At 44.4% G+C, this 16,842-nt stretch overlaps 1 protein-coding gene across 1 annotated transcript in view; it reads right to left on the bottom strand.

The window, feature by feature from the left end:
* Positions 1–13,981, bottom strand: part of CSGALNACT1 (chondroitin sulfate N-acetylgalactosaminyltransferase 1) — a 344,475-nt gene extending 330,494 nt beyond the window's left edge. The window contains exon 1 of the mRNA XM_044912838.1: positions 13,936–13,981. The gene's annotated coding sequence lies outside the window, so the exon portion shown is untranslated. The remainder of the gene's footprint in view (positions 1–13,935) is intronic.
* Positions 13,982–16,842: the final 2,861 nt, after the last annotated feature.

Below are 16,842 nucleotides of genomic sequence, written 5' to 3'. Positions count from 1 at the left end.
TGGAACAACAGAGCCCCAGTTCCTGCTGCTAATACCCATGTGAACTTGGCTGAACCACTTCACCTCTCCCAGCGGCAGCTTCCCCATTTGGGAAGCAGAAAATCTGTAAGTTCCTTCCACTCTTCAATCTTTGTATCCGTATTTCAATCCAGAGCCAAATGTCATTTTGATTTGACTATATACAAAAACAACTCAAAATAAATTCTCACTTTAAGGAGATATTCAGACTGCTTTCCACAATGCATAAATAGAACACAATGCTGCTGCTACTTGCAGCTGTAAAGGGATAAAGGCACTTTCAAAAACCCCAACACGAGCAGCTGGGACTCCTGAGAGGGAAAAACCCATTAGCCTGGTAACATACATCACATGAAACTTATGGCTTGAAATCTTTTCTCCCTGAGAATAACAAGCAATAAACTGGGCCTATTCCTAACCGGTTCATGCCCATCAGCCCCAGATCACACATATGAGTACATGTGTGCCTGTGTGTTTGTGCATGCTCACTGTAGACTGCAGATTTCTCTAGAAATTTAAACAATAAATGAGAAAGTACTATGAATACCTCAAAAAAAAAAAAAGACAACATCCATTACAGTGGTTGCCTCAAAATGATGCGAGATAACTTATCAAAGATATCAGAGTGATTAATAATCTTATTTTGGGCCCTGTACTAATTAAATGCTTGCTATTAAATCAATGACGCAAATAAATTTTTTAACTAGACTGTACAGAAGAAATAAGTTGAAAAAGATCATAACGGATCACCTCATGGCCCTTCGGGTGATAGTGGCTTGATACCGAAAATTCTTCCTGTTATCAGTAGTATGGATAAGATGCAACTACTTACTGACTGGCTTTCTCTTCTTCCAAACATCATTGTAACTTGTATTTTCATCCTTTAGAGCTATTTTAAGAGTCTGTAATTTAGTAAAATTAATTTTATCAGATATATCTGTTCAGAAGCCTGATTCACGCAAAACACAAACTATAGACAAATTTCTCCAGTCATTTTTTTTTAAGATTTTTTTTATTTATTTGACAGAGAGAGAGCACAAGTAGGCAGAGTGGCAGGCAGAGAGAAAGGGAGAAGCAGGCTCTCTGCTGAGCAGGGAGCCCAATACGGGGCTCGATTCCAGGACCCTGGGATCGGGACCTGAGCCGAAAGCAGCTGCTTAACCGACTGAGCCACCCAGGCGCCCCGCTCCCCACTCATTTTTTAAAAGGTTTCATAATCTTTGTAGTATGACCCTTCTTAACAGCTCAACAGTGTTGAACCCCTCATCAAACTTCCAGGCTCCAGCACTCTATTTGGTAACTGGACTCTGATAGAAGGGGGGGTTGAAAAAAAGACAAATGATCAGGAATCTGAGGTATGTTGTCGGTAATGACCAGGTTGTGATTCTGAATGATAATGCCAGGCTTGCACTAACCATTTTGCCTAATTAGACTTCACACAAGGGGAAAAATGCTTTAATATTTAACAAGTATAATGGTGTAATCAATGTACACAAATCAGGCCTGATAAGGAATATTGCTTATTAAAGAGAGAGACAGATGGCTCCAGGAAAGGTATAATCATCAAATGTAAAATCTCACAGGCTCCAACTGTGAACACCAACCACGTACTTTCAAATTACCACTCCAACCCCAGACCCTCCATGCATTATTTAGTCCTGTCCTCTTGCTTATAGGTACACCCACACCATAGATTTAATAAAATAATTGGGTTCAAAAAAACTCATCTTTGCTGTTTCTCAAAGCTGTCTTTTCCTAACCACTCTTGCTGCTGTCAAAAATCCCACTGAGTCAAGATGTCCAACATCTCTGTTATAATCTTTTCAGTTAGATAATTAGTCCTCCTTTTTATTATGTTCAAGAACACTTAATGTGTTGGAAGCTTTCCTGACTCTATTAAATCCACCCAGCCTGCCACAAGATTATGAATACATAATTTGTTTTATAGGTAGCTTTTAAGAAAACACAAAGAAAACAGTACATAGGAATATAGTTAAAAACAGGCATACTTATGAACTGCAAATCATAGTAAGAGATTTCTAAGGGTGGGTTATCTGTTCGGTTTCTCTAAGGCCAGCTTTGCATGCAAATACAAAGATCGTAGAGGGCAACTTGCCCATTCATGAACCCACTTGCTTACTAAGCCTGTTGACTTTTAAATGGCTGCATTTGTTCGTTCCATGCACAGTCACAGAGAGCTCACTGTGCCTACACACTGTGCTACACACTCCTTGGAATATATTGAAAACCTGTGTCAAGTGCCATCCCTATGCTCCAGGAGTCTACAGACCAAGGAGGACAGAGAAGCAACGACAGTGCCCACCACCATGTAATGCCTGGTACCCATGGAGGTCCGGTGACAGTCCTGCGAGGAGGAGCTTTCGTGGCAAACAGATCTACGTTCAAATGCTGGTTCTGCCTGTCATAGTCATCTGACCCAGCCGAGGTAGTCCATCGATAATAAATCTCAGTTCCTCAAATAACATTGCATGGGTTTAAAAAAATTCCACAAATAAAGTGCTTCAAATAGTGTTTAGCACAGAGTGGATTTCTTCCTAACCTTCTGCCATTTCTGCTTTCCCAGGATAAAATGGGCCCCATTTTAATTGAAAAACCAATTTTTCAACCACCGACTTAGTGGCAATGATACCCATATCCATATCTTACCTCTCTTTGGCACAAACAATCCCATTTTTTATTTGTGTCCCCAAACAAACCCCTCCAGAACTATTCTTACCAAGTCTTTCCAGAAAGAGCATGGATTTGAAGTGCAGAGAACAAAAGATTTCAAATTTTAATCCACTAGCTGGATATGTACAGATGAAGCTGAGAGCATTTAAACTCAATTGGATTCACAAAGCTTATTGCTGTGATTTCCATTTCTGATGTTGTCAAGTCAACAGGAAATAAAAACTAATCCCCTTGGCCTTGAAGTGGGCACTGAGAGCTTACTATCCCCAGGGAAGATGTTCTGCGTGTCATTAAGCCATAGCTTGATGATACATTCCCTTCTTTGTATTTAACTCTACTGTGAGCTCCTTGAGGTCAGAAACCCCTGTCTTTTCATCGATGCATCTCTAGCCCTGAACACAGTGCCAAGCACACAGGAGTGCCATACCCAGATTCTAAACAACCTGAGAATGTGCAGGTATTTAAGTGGCATCATTGTAGGGGCACCTAAAATTACCAGCCAGCTAGCCATGGTGGCCTAATGATGATACATGATGGAAACAATGTACCTGAGTTCCATTCCTAACAATGGAATTCTACTAAGTAGCTGGGTCATCATAAATAAGTCACTTTGCCTCTCTGGGCATCTTTCTGTTCATCTGCAAAACACAGAGATAGTCTAAATGATCTCTAATGTGCTATTATTTCTGCAAAATACTGATGTTAGACCAAATGATCTCAGAGATGACACTGTTCTTGATGTATTTTTGTCAACCAATGATTCACCCTTGACTTCTAACTCCAGCAAGTCAATGACAAGATTAAATGAAGTCTACAAATCCTCCAGAGCCCATGTGTCCCTTTCAAATATGGAATATTACCATTTGAAAGATTTCCAGTTCATCTAGATAAAATAAATAAACATGGCCATCTTTATTCGAAGTTTCCCCATTCATTCTCTGACCCTCATTCCTAAGTGATTAGGAGCAGCAGTAATACCTGTCCATTTCACACTGGCATGACATTTGCCCCAAGCATAATCAAACAGTCACTTATGGAGACCAGGGAAAGGAATCTAGAGAAGCAGGTGTCTCCCATGCATCTTCACCCTAAGCTGGACCATCACACAAGTCAAGCACCTCCTCATGCCTTCCAGCAACCAGAAGGTTCTATAAAGGACCATCACCCACCTCCCACCTGCCCCACGCTGGTGGAAAATATAAATACTCACTGGCCACCCTTTAGCCATCAATAAAATTCACCATCTTGAAAGGATGGAAAAGAAAGCATAGTCCAGGTAGTCAGTGAGCAAATCATTTCTACAGTCAGTTCCTGGGATCACTGTCTTGAGTGGGAGAGAATCCAAAAAGCTTATAGTTCCTACAACTACTCCTACCTCATTTCCCCCAGAACATGAACCTGAAGACACCTGCCCTGCATAAAGGGTCTAAAGAAGTATTCTCATGGTCTCTATTATCCACACTAATAGTGACCCAGGTTTTAGTCCAGACTCATTCTCAGACGAAGACAAAAAATAATTCCAGTGAAGCTGGATAAATTTTCCTATATTCCCAAAGGATACTCATGGAAAACATCCTCAAGATTTTTAATTACTGAAGTGAACAATATACTCTCTTCAAAGAAAAACCATTTTTGAGACAACTTAAGACCCAAGATGTTGAATCAGCTTACTTAATCCAACGGAGTTACTAGCTTTATGCTCAGATTTTGGCTTCAACCTCCATTTGGATTGATGAATCCATTCACAGTCCATAAATTTCATTGCTTTTCATTCAAATGGTCCATGAGTCTCAATGATTAAATTCCTACTTTAGGGATTAAGAATGTGTTCGTGGCCACAGAGTCAGCTCTGGAATCCTTCCTCCATCAATCTAGTCTCCTGTAGCAACTTGTCGACACGTCCATCTGGAGGAGAGATACACACACGTACACACACTCTTCAAACTGACCTCACTCCTGTTATTCAGGCCCAGGAAATTTATGGGCCATGAGTTTAGTGAAAAAACAAAAGAAACCTCCCCCCAAAGAACATGCTTTAGGTGGAAGCCAGAGCTGACAGGTTCATAGGTACATCCAAAGAAATCCCCCCCAGAACACAAGTCTCCTCCCCTGGTTCCTCATTATGTAGCCACAGAAGTATTTAAATAAATCTTATTTCTATGCAAATAAGATATCCAAAAGTATCCTGGATATTTTGAGTTACTTACATCTATAGTGGCCCAAGAAGTAGTACTTATTCCCTATCCATTTATGTATAGAATAGATGGTAAGTAAGAAAAGGACAGCTACTCTCCTTTGGACAGCTAATTAAAGTAGCCAAGGGACAGCAGGAATTCATTATTTAACAGTAAATCCCAGCTACCACCTTGCTCCTCTCAGTATAAAACTGGAAGTTATTGGGGCACCTGGGTGGCTCAGTTGGTTAACCATCTGCCCTCGGCTCAGGTCATGATCTCAGAGTCCTGGGATCGAGCCCCGCATCGGGCTCCTTGCTCAGCAGGGGAACCTGCTTCTCCCTCTCCCCCTGCTCATGTGCTCTCTCTCTTGCTCACTCTATTTCTCAAATAAAATCTTTAAAAATTAAAAATAAACAAAAAATAAAATTGGAAGTTACATAAGCATACCAAAGGTGGTTTTCTGGGATTAGTGTCCATACCCAAGCATCTTATCATAGTGACATATACATGGTGGGTGTTCAAGACATATATGATTAAAATCATCTAGAACTTAAGACATTAAAACTATCCAAGAGTAGAATTAGAAAACTCAAGGTCCAGGACAGATAGAGAATGTTCTTCCTAGTCTTCCAAATACTCCTTGATCCTTGTTTTCTCTTCCATGCTTCCTCCCTATGTGCCTTTGTAGTAATAACAACTGATAAGCATTATTTACCATGTGCTAATCAGTTTACATACATTATCTAAATCAATCAGCAGACTGTCCAATATGATAAGAACTATTATCCTCGTTCTATAGATGAGAAAACTGGGGTCTAAGGAATTAAGGAATTTGCCCAAGATCACAGAGTGAAGAAAGAGTGGAGCAGCGAAGCTGGGTGAATGGACTCCAACCGCCAACCCCATTCGCCAAGGTGCTGCTTCCTCATTCAGTCCACTGGTTCCTGTACTTTCTCACTTGGAGTGCTCAGCACACACCCTCATTCCCCTAATCTTCCCTAGAACCATATGAACTAACTTGGATTTCATTTCAAGGACTATTCTTCTTCCCACTAAGCTATCCTTCCGTTGTTGTTGCTGCTGTTGTTGTTTTTAAGTCTGCTTGTTCATTTCAATACACTTTACTAATTCTCAAAAATGGGCTTAAAAAAATAAAATAAAAAATAAAATGGGCTTTTGAAAATTACAGTAACTTGCTTTAAACAGACTGTTCCCCAATTCGATACTGTTTTTAAATGTTTTGCATTTTTTAAAAACCCTGAATCAATCTCCTCTTGCACCTGGGCAGGTTCTGTTTGCTTATTCACAGAAGGGCTGGTTTATGCCTCTGTGCCAACACATAATAAATAATGAGTCGAGGCCTCCTGCCCCTGGCTGAGGTACACAGGCCCGAACTGTAATGATTTTGTAAAGCCTACATTCCCTCCCTACTGCACAGAGCATCTACCCTGGACACCAAACAAGGTGGCTCATTATCATAAAACCACTAGGAACATCTCTCTAAAAACATTCCCTGATCTTACAACACAGCCACTCTACAGAAATGCAAGCAGGATTCTATACTGTGGGCCCTGTGCACCTGGCTCCCTGCCTTCCTATGAAACAGATCTGGGTGTATGTAACCACATCTCCAACTGGAACCAAAAAAAAAAAAGGCTTATTTTTCTGTGAGTCCAGCTACCTCTTGAAGATCTAGAGGGGAACTGGCGACAACTAATAATTTTGATTTAGCCTTGCTAAAAGAGGAAGCACTGCTTTTGGAAAAACCCTGCAGTAGGAGACCAAGGAGCTAGAAGCATATAATAGGCAATGCACCAACCTGGGGACACAGAGGGCTGCAGACCTCCTCCTAGCTCTTCAGCAGAGCCCAGCCAGCCAAGAGCCACACATCTGAGCCACATGACTCAACCTTGTGCCTCTCAAGAACAAGCTGCTCATGTTCATGCCTTGCTCTCCACCTAGATCCCAAACCCTTTCTACTCAGCCCACCTCCAATTTCACTTCTCGCTTGTTCTAATTTTCATGAGACCTGAGTTCTCAGCTACTCCCCAAAAGAGCCTCATGCTCATCCCTTGGACCCCAACCTTATTCTACATCATAGGCACCTATCCTGGGCTCCAAGCTGCCTTTGCCTTCTGGGATTCATCCTCTTCTGGCCAGCCTGGGTAGCAACCCAGTGTGATAGGAACCATACGCCGGCACCAGCTCACGAATCACCCAACACCAGGTCTGTCCCAGGCCCCAAGAGGGAGAAGCAGAAAGGAACATTTTAAATGAATTCATCACAGTCTACCTTAAATTTAGATATTTTTTCTTCTTCTTCTTTTTAGATATTTTTATCTCTACCATGCCCCCCTAAGCGGGGGGGGGGGGGCAGGAGGAGCAGAAAGGGAAAGAATGAAAAGAGACAAGAAGAAAGGGAAAGGGGTGCCTGGGTGGCTTAGTCAGTTAAGCGTCTGACTCTTGATCTCAGCTCAGGTCATGATCTCAGGGTCCTGGGATCAAGCCCTGCAACCGGGCTCCCTGTTCAGTGGGGAGTCTGCTTCCCCTCTGCCCCTCCCCCTGCTTGCAGGCTCACTAATGCACCCTTTCTCTCTCTGTCTCTCTCTCTCAAATAAATAAATAAATCTTTAAAAAAGAAAAGAAGGGGAAGAGCACCGCTATCCGCAGCACCTACTACCTCTGCTGGCTTGGCTCCTTCCCTTCACAACTCCTTTAATTCTTGCAACAGCCTATAAGGTATGATTACCCCCATCATGCACACAAAGAAACTAAGCCCTTAGAGATGTTCAATGATGGGAGCGGGAGCCACAGTCAGTCAGTGGTGGCGCTGGGATTCAAACCCCAGGACTGTCTAGCTCCCACGGCTCAAACGCTTTCCTCTCCACTGCCTTCCAAGCTGTCTTCCCAACCTGCCATTTTTGTAGTGTCCAGCAGACTGCCTGAGGGGCGAATAATGAATGTGTTGAATGAATGCATGAATGGTGGATTCCAGCCTTCACACCTTAATATTCTGCAACCCACACACTTGATTTTATTCATATATTCTGCTTATAACATGCCTGCAAAGTGCCTTGATAGGAAGTTAAATGTTGTACAGAAATAAGTTGTACCACATTGTATTGTATTTTGAGCTACTAGAAAAAGCTACACACAAAAATCTATAAATAAAAAAATGCTGAAGCAGACTTCCTGATAAAAATTCATTTGTCATCTTGCTCCGTCATGTCCAGAAATGGATATAAACACAATAATCTAAGGAAAATCAAAGTTTTCACATTTTGCTAACCCTTGGAATACTAACATGTTTTCTGGACTGCCAAGGCAGTGAGTACTCATGCCAGAAAAGATGGCACAGAGGGTTTTTTTAAGTTTTTATTTAAATTCCAGTTAACATACGGTGTAATATTAGTTTCAGGTGTACAATATGGTGATTCAACACTTCCATACATCACCCTGTGCTCATCTCAGCAAGTACCCTCCTTATTCCCCATCACCTTTCTCATCCATCCCCCCACACACCTCCCCTCTGGTAACCAGCAGTGTGTTCTCTAGAGTTAAGAGTCCGTTTCCTGGTTTACCTATCTTTTTTTCCCTTTGCTCATTTGTTTTGTTTCTTAAATGCCATGGTATGGTATTTGTCTTTCTCTGACTTACTTCACTTAGCATAACACTCTCTAGTTCCATCCATGTCATGGCAAATGTGAATGGCAAGATTTCATTCTTTTTTATAGTTGGGTGATATTCCATTATCATGCATGCGTGCCACACACACACATCTTCTTTATCCATTCATCAATGGATGGACACTTGGGCTGTTTCCATAATTTGGCTGTTGTGGATAATGGTGCTATAAATATTGAGGTGCATATAGCCCTTTGAATTAGTATTTTTGTATTTGGGTAAATATCTGGTAGCATGATTGCTGGATCGTAGGATAGCTCTATGTTTAACTTGTTGAGGAACCTCCACACTGTTTCCCAGAGTGGCTGCACCAGCTTGCATTCCCGCCAACAGGGCAAAGGGCTCCCGTTTCTCCGCATCCTCGAAGACGGCACAGAGGTTAGGAGCTCAAGTCATAGAGCCAGGCGTGGCAGATGTGAACTCAAGGCCCAGGCACAGAACCCACAAACTGACCCGGGGCAAGTAAGACACCCTCTAAACCTTAGTCTTCTCATCCATCAATGGCAAATACTAATAGCACATGCTTCCTGAAGTAGTCGTGCTGATTCAGTGAATGACTCATGGCCCACACTTAGCATAGCAGCTGCTATGTGGGTAAGTGGCCCTGAGTGTTAGCCATTTTTATCACCTGAGGAGAACTATAATGGAAGTGCAACAAGAAACCTGAAATTAATCACCTTCGCAAATGTTATTACAAGCACTAAATTCACCTGGATCATCTGTTCCAGATTATTGCGGTGAAAATGATCTACCCTGAAAGCAATACCATCAGTACTACAAAAATAATAACAATAACCACCAACAGCGATATTTACTATGTGCCAGGCACTGTTCTAACCACTTTCCCAGACAAGAGCATCACACACAGCTGTGTAGCTGATGCCACACAAGAGCACCCAGCAGGAGGTGAGTGGGGCTGAAGTTCAGTCCACTCTCAGTTTACCGTGCCATGTACCCTGGCATGGCGTGGTCCACCACAAAGGGGCACCCCGTGGGCTGGCAGCTCTGTTTACATGCATTAACTGATGCATTAAATTTGGCAAATTTCTAACAAATGGGAGACAGAAGTAGAAAGTTACTTTTGAGAGTACCCACGACCCAAGTCAAAGACCATCATTTCAGTAATTGCATTAACAGAGTAGATGAGTAAACCCCAAGTCACCAGCGAACAACACGTATTATTAAGCTGCACAGCCATGTGCCACGTGGGAACATGAAAATAAGGCAGGCCCTGGTGTTGGGTGGAAATAGACAATTCCCATCCACCTCCTCCCCGCCTCCTGCTTCCCTCTTCCTACATCAACTCAAATGTCCATGTGTGTGATAATGAAACAAAGCATCATACTTGACCCCCAGATAACCAAATGTTACATTTTGCATTGTCTAAAAACAACAACAAAAAGTATCTGTGTGGCAAGGTAATATTTCGCTAAGTGATAGGTTCCAAACACTCCACTGCAAACTCTAGCAAACAGTTACCATTTCTGTCCCTCCAGGAGGCACCTCCCCAACGGAGTTTCCTAAAAATGACTCCCAGGTATAAAGACATTCATTTCCTGCCACCTCAAGCATCTGTAATCTCCGTCAGCTCAGGGGCTCTTGCCCAAGCTAAAAGCCCTCATCCTGGATATAGCTCTATACCTCTCACCGTGGCTTAGACCCTGCATCAGCCCGGGAAGGAGAGACAGGGGGACACCACACCCTTACAGGCTGGATGTGTGAGGGTGAAAACAATACTCTTCCAGTTCCAGAGAAGCATCAGTTTATGCAGACAGGATCTGTTTTAACTTTTTTATATGCTCAGAATCCTAAAATAATCCAAACATTTTATATGCTCAGAATCCTAAAAATAATCCAAACATCTTTCACTTAATCAAAGAAAAGTGATTATAATAAAAATTATAATAATAATAAAAATTATCTCTGACCTTTACACAAAAGTTATTCCTCTTACTCAGTTCCCTAAAGAGTCCAAATCTAGACCATGGAAAAAAAACAGTGAAAAACAGATTGCTTTGTTTTAAAATCCCACCATGTAAAAATCAGAATTGGATGCCTGATCATTTTTTGAACTCAGAGGCATTCTGCCAAGAGAAGAAACCCCTTGATAAGAATTTGGGCCTACAATGCAATGCTCTGATCTCTTTTCTCAATGTTGTTAATTTTACTTTAAAGACTGATGGTGTTTAGTTTGCCACTATAATTAAATTTCACAGAAAACCTGGAATTTTCTCTTACTCATTTGTAAACAATATGGCAATATTTTTAGTAATAATGTGTGCTTACATATATTGTCAGTAATTTTTCCACCAAATAGCCAATTACATCTGACAAAAACACCAACACACCTTTGAGTTGTTCAACAGTCCCAATGACTAACTTCACTCAAATTAGAATTTTGAGATAAGAGGTCTTTTCAAAAACTCACAGAAAAGTGCCTTTCAATGACGCATCTTGGAATGCAATGAAACATACTTCTTAAAGTTGGAATTTAACGTGGTCCTCTTTTAAAAGAAAGAAAGGAGGAAGAGAGAGGGAGGGAGGGGGGAAGGGAGGGAGGGACATCAGAAGCTTCTACTACCAGGATAACATTCCTTGAGAAACAACTTGTATTACTGTTAGTGCTACAAGTACCTATGTAGGAAATAAAGCAATTTTAAAAACATTAAAACATAAAAAATAAGCCTCACCAGAGACATACCTAAAAACTTGGATACTATAACAAAATCATATATTTGCCTTATTACTTTTTTAAAAAATCATATATTTGAATATAAGGATGTGCAAATTAAAAAGCCCATCCTTAAATCTCCTTTAAACCTCTGAAGTGATTCTAAAACGGTACCGAATCCATCATTTAAGACGGCTTTCACTTATTTTTAGGCCTTTGGTAATGCTTTTCACACAGGGTTGCCCTTTTGTAATAAAAGATTCCATGTCAAGGACCGAGGAAGTTTAATTCCTTTGCTACCTTAAAGGACAGCATAATGGCCATAAACGCCCGCCCAGGGTGATACACTATGCAGAGGAGGCCCCTAGTGGTGAAGCTGCTGCTCCAACTTGGCTTTATACATTTTCTAAGACGGCTTTATCACGAGGGCAGAATCAATAGGTAATACAGTCTACCTGAGCTTTGCTTCTTTAATAACCTCTATTAGCCCTAATATATAATAGGGCCATCATTTAGAATCCCAAGGTCCTTTCATCAGGAATTTATATATATAAAAAGAATGGGACCTGAGGAATAATTTCATTACCTTCTCCATTTAAATCAACAAATACTTATGAAGCCCTTACACACTGCTAGGCACTGAGCTGGGCATGGAGGCAGGGTAAACAGGAGAGATGAGCACCCTCATAGAGTTTCCTGTTATTTCTTTTCAACGTAATCATATTAGTTAAGGACAGAGATAGGGAAACTGGGAAGTACAATTCACCACCTTATGACCTTGTGATGCGTTCTTATCAACAGGAAAAACCTGAAAACCTGAAGTATTGCCCACCCCCACCGTCGAAGGGTCAGCTCCTCACTTTCAGTATATACAGGGCAGCATCTGAGGTTCATCAACAAAATGAGGTTGAATGAATGAACGAGTGGAAAATAAGATGGCACAGGATTTTTAAATTAAAAAAAGAATGTTGAAACATTCCAGAGTTGAGGATTCCTGAAAATAAAGGAAGACAAAGGCAAGAGACAACATTTACGAAGTACTTAGCGTGCTCCAAGCACTGGGATAAGTTCCTAAATGTTATTTCATTCTGCCTAATACCTCCATAACGTGAGGAATATTATTGGCATTTTACGAAATAGGAGACTATCTCTGGGAAAGGGTAAGTGACTTGCCCAAGGTTATACATTTGATAAACGGGAGAGGCTGCTTGGAGCCCAGGTACCTGGGATGGCAAAGCAAATGTTTGCTTCACTGTAAACTGGTGAATCCCAAAGTTTGAGATTTTCCTTTGAACCCCATTAATACAGCCTGCAAGCAGACGGACGAGATTTGGAACACAAAGATGAACAAAATTAAGGCATTTCAATACCGTTTAATTTAGAGAACATATAGTATGGTAATTCAATGTAGAGGAATTATTAAATATTTAGGTATGGCCCATCTCTTGCTTTCCAGGAACTGACATTCCCTGGGAACACACCACAGGATCTCATACCCTATTAAGCACTATTACACGTGTTCGAGGCACTATTTATGACTAAGGCTTTGGTTTTTTTCCTATATGCTTCTATTTCCAAGTTTGAAAGACTTTTCTCCTTCCAATTAGCAACATGACAGCACTGCCCAGGGCTTATTAATGCTCACGGTGCAAGTAATACTCCAAGAATTATGACTGCCTCGTAGGAACAATGTTAACAAAATCCAAGAAATCCGGTAGAATTAAATTTAAATTTCTAGTAAAAAGATGTGAGAGCAGTTAATTATCTTTATTACCTAGACCTATCTAACGACATTTAAGTAAAAACCACTCCAAGGAGCCACTCTTGCATTTATTCGTGTTTCCCAAGCCTCACTGTTCGGGCATGTACAGTGCTGTTAAAATCTCTCCCTCTCCCATCGCTCTTTCTCTGCACGTCGATGGAAAGGTAACTTCAAAATCACTGACGGTAGTGCAGGTGCAGGAAGTGTCGCGGAGACAACTTCGCCTTCTCTTTGTACAGCTTTCCTCCTCCTCCCGGCGCTTCAAAACCCTCACCCCCAGACCATGCCCTCGAAAGAAAGGCTTCTCTCTACTGACAGCACAAAACTCTTGCTCGGGGCGCCCTGCGGACCGCGCTCACCCTCGGACACAAGCCCGCCGGCCCCGGTCCAAGGCAGGCGAGCACGCTGCCCACCGGCCGCCCTCGGCACGCCCCCTCCACCCTCTCCAGCCCAGCAAAAATAATACACCAACGCCAGCAAAGTAGTCACGCGGGCACGTGTGAGCCTACTTTTTCAGTACGTGTTGGAAAAAGCAATTAAACAGTCAAAGGCCACGAGAAAGGGTGGCAAAGCCAAAGTGACCGCCGGCACACAGCGACCGCCGACCCTCCCTGGCGGCCAGCTCCGCGTCCTCGCGCGTCCACCTGAAGGCGCCGCGCCCTCCGCCGGGCCGAGCCGCCCCGGCCCCAGCCCCCGCCTCCGCGCCGAGCCCCCTCCCCCGCCGGCGCCCGCAGCCCCCCACCCCCACCCCCGCACCCCCGCGGACGGCGGACGGCGGGAGGCCGGGCGCTGCACCGTGTCCCCCGCGGCACCAGCCGCCCCGGGCTGGGCAGCGCGAGGAAGCCGCGCGGAGCTGCGCGGACCCGCGAGCCGCACCGACGCCCCCGCGCGTCGCACCACACCCGGTGGCCCCGGCAGGGGACCCGACTCACCCCGAGGCGCCCTCCGGGCTGCCCCGCCGGCCCCCGCTGCTCCCGCCGCCGCCGAACTTTCCCTCCTGCGCGGCCGCCGCGGGCTCGGCTCCACCTCCCGCTCCGGCAGCCGCGGAGCCTCCAGGGACCCGGGGGGCGGGGAGCGGCGGTGGTGGCGGCGGCGAGCGGGCTGAACCTCCGCCAAGCCCCAGCGCCCCGCCGCCGGGTGGGAGCCCGCGGGCCGCGAGCCCGCGCTGCAGCCGCCCGGCGGGGGTCGCGCTTGGCTGCGCTCACCCGCTTCCCCCGCCGTCCCTCAGCAGTGCGTCCCTCCGCCCCGTTGGAGAGGGGCGCCCTGGCGGGAGCCTGGCCCCTCTCTGCAGGGAGCACGCCCGGACACCCGGGGTCCCCTGGCAGGTGACTGGCACTGAGGTCTGGAGAAGTTGAGGGAAGGGGCCCGGACACTGCGGCGCGGCCGGTGCCCCCGAGGAGGGGCGGTCGGGTGCCTTTCGACAAGTTTTTGGTACTCCCTCTTTCTGGACAGAGTTCCCCACGCCCCTCCCTCTGTTTCCCTTGCCATCACGGGGCCGCCTTCCCCTCCCTGGGCCGGCTGACTTACCAAAACTTTGTAAATTGGACTTCGGAGCATTAACCCTGTAGTCGGTGTCTTTGCGGCCCCGGTCAGTTATAACATCTTCACTAGAGAACCTTTATTGACAGCGAAGGTCAGAAACCCTTTGGCTCTGAGACCCCACCACTGTGGAGAAGTGATTCTGTAGGGACGCCTGATGGCCACTGAGAGGCCTAGGAGAGGAAGGGGGAGAAGGATGGAAGTCAGCAAGTGGGCTGTTGAGTAAGAAAAGCCCCTCACGCACACGCATACGCACACGCACACACCCTCTGGGGCCACAGGTGCCTTTTATTTGTAAGTGTTCCAGCACTTCTCTGGGGAGAGGGAGTTTGGGGGTATTATGTTCCCCAATTCTCAGTACAATGGAGGAGACTCAGGAGGAATCAGCTGAAAGAGGTCATCTCTCCACTTACAGATGCAACTTGCAGAGTCCCCCTGGCTGAGCCATAGAAGAACCAGAGCTAGAAACCAGTCCTAGGACTCCTGGTGCAGTGCTCCTTCCACTACCTGACCAGCAGAAGGCTCAAAGCCCCCATATGGGAGGTTTCCAGGCACCAGACTTTATGTGGGCACAGGGTAGTGGTCCTGGAGGCAATAAGCAGTCCTCAAGCAACCAGCAAGCACTTACTTACCTACCAGAAGCATCCCTGAAGCAAGCCTTGCTTCCTACCAGGACTCCCTAACACACCAGGCTCATCCTTCTTCCAACGCATGCTGCCCTGGGACTTTAGGTGGCTCTGTACCCACCCCACACCCCTGAGTGGGCTAATCACCCTTGTGACATAAGGCCCCCACAGCAATTCAACTGGGATTTCAGAAAGAAGAAGCAGCAGGTATGTATCAAATGAATGAAAAATACAGTGTCTGTCCTGTTACTGCCCCCAAAATGTGGCAAGGTTATGAAGTCATAAGTAAATGGTTAATTTAGCATCCACATATATGTAGGTACAAGTCATTGGCCAAGCCTCCTCCATACACTGTTCTCACAGCAACCTCATGAGGCAAATCATATGACAACCCCCGATGTGCAGATGGAGGGGCCACATGGAGGTTACAGTTAGTGGTGAGTTGTGCAAAGGTCAGAGCCTGCACAATCAAGCCCTCTGGGTAATCAGGTAACCCCTTCAGAGCCTTTCCAGATGTCACGAACACATTCCCACACCTTCACGTATTGATAGGCGGGTTGTTAAAGCATCAATTTTCTTTCCTCCTTTTCTTCCAACTGTCTGTTCAGTGATGGCTCCAGAATCTCTATATAATAGGGTTTAAGGGAGGAATCTGGTCCAGAAGATGGGCCAAAGATTTGAGTAAGGGCTGCTATGCTGGCACACTCATAGGCTCAGATTCTAGGTTTGCATGGACTGCTTGGGAAAGGAGGAAGAAGCAACCGTCTCTGTTCTTGTCATCACTTTAGGATTAATTACATTTCCTTTCGGGGCACATAACTTACTTGTAAAGGTACCTGAAGAGGTTTTCCAAATATATCAGCACAGCAATATACGTATCAATATGTATCAGTATATGTCTACATATCAAAAGTCATCAGGCCAATGCTAGCTAAGCGTTTGATGCCTCTAGGTACATCCTGACAATAATTAGTACATGAAAAAATAAGGTAGTTGAAAAGTGATAAAACTACAAAATTAAGAGCATAATGTGAGAAAAGATACATTTTTCTGGGGGCACCGGGTGGCTCGTCGGTTGGGCATCCAACTTGTGATTTTGGCTCAGGTTGTGATCTCAGGGTCGTGGGAGGGAGCCCAGGGTCAGGCTCCACGTTCAGAGGGGAGTCTGGCTTAGGATTCTCCCTCTCCCTCTTCCCCCCTACCCTCCTGTGGGTGCTCTCTCTCTCTCTCTCTCTCAAATAAATCTTTAAAAAAATAAATAATTTAAAGATACATTTTTCTGGAAATACTAGAAAAGTAAATATTATTTCAATTATTATGAAGGGGCTTTTGGGGGAGTCACTATTATGAAGCAGGGTCAGTCAGTCACCCTTGGTCTTCATCATTAGCAGAAACAGCACTGAATGAGGGAAAAGGCCAACCAGCTTGCCTCTGCAGCTCCCATCCTATAATGACACCTCACAGAATTGGTGTTACCAGTAGAAAGAGGGGTTCCTTTAGACTTCAAAGACCAACTGACCAGAATAAATAGGTTGAACGCCAGACCTAGATGTTAAAAACCAATTTATAAGACCGAATTAAAAAAAAGGTTTTCTACATGGATTTTAGCTTTTAGCTGCAGTATTCCTTTTTTTTTTTTTAAGATATTTATTTATTTGACAGAGAGAGCCACAG

The sequence above is a fragment of the Neomonachus schauinslandi genome, chromosome 2 (assembly GCF_002201575.2).
Source record: "Neomonachus schauinslandi chromosome 2, ASM220157v2, whole genome shotgun sequence".
Taxonomy (NCBI): domain Eukaryota; kingdom Metazoa; phylum Chordata; class Mammalia; order Carnivora; family Phocidae; genus Neomonachus; species Neomonachus schauinslandi.
This window is presented reverse-complemented; position numbering and strand designations above follow the sequence as displayed.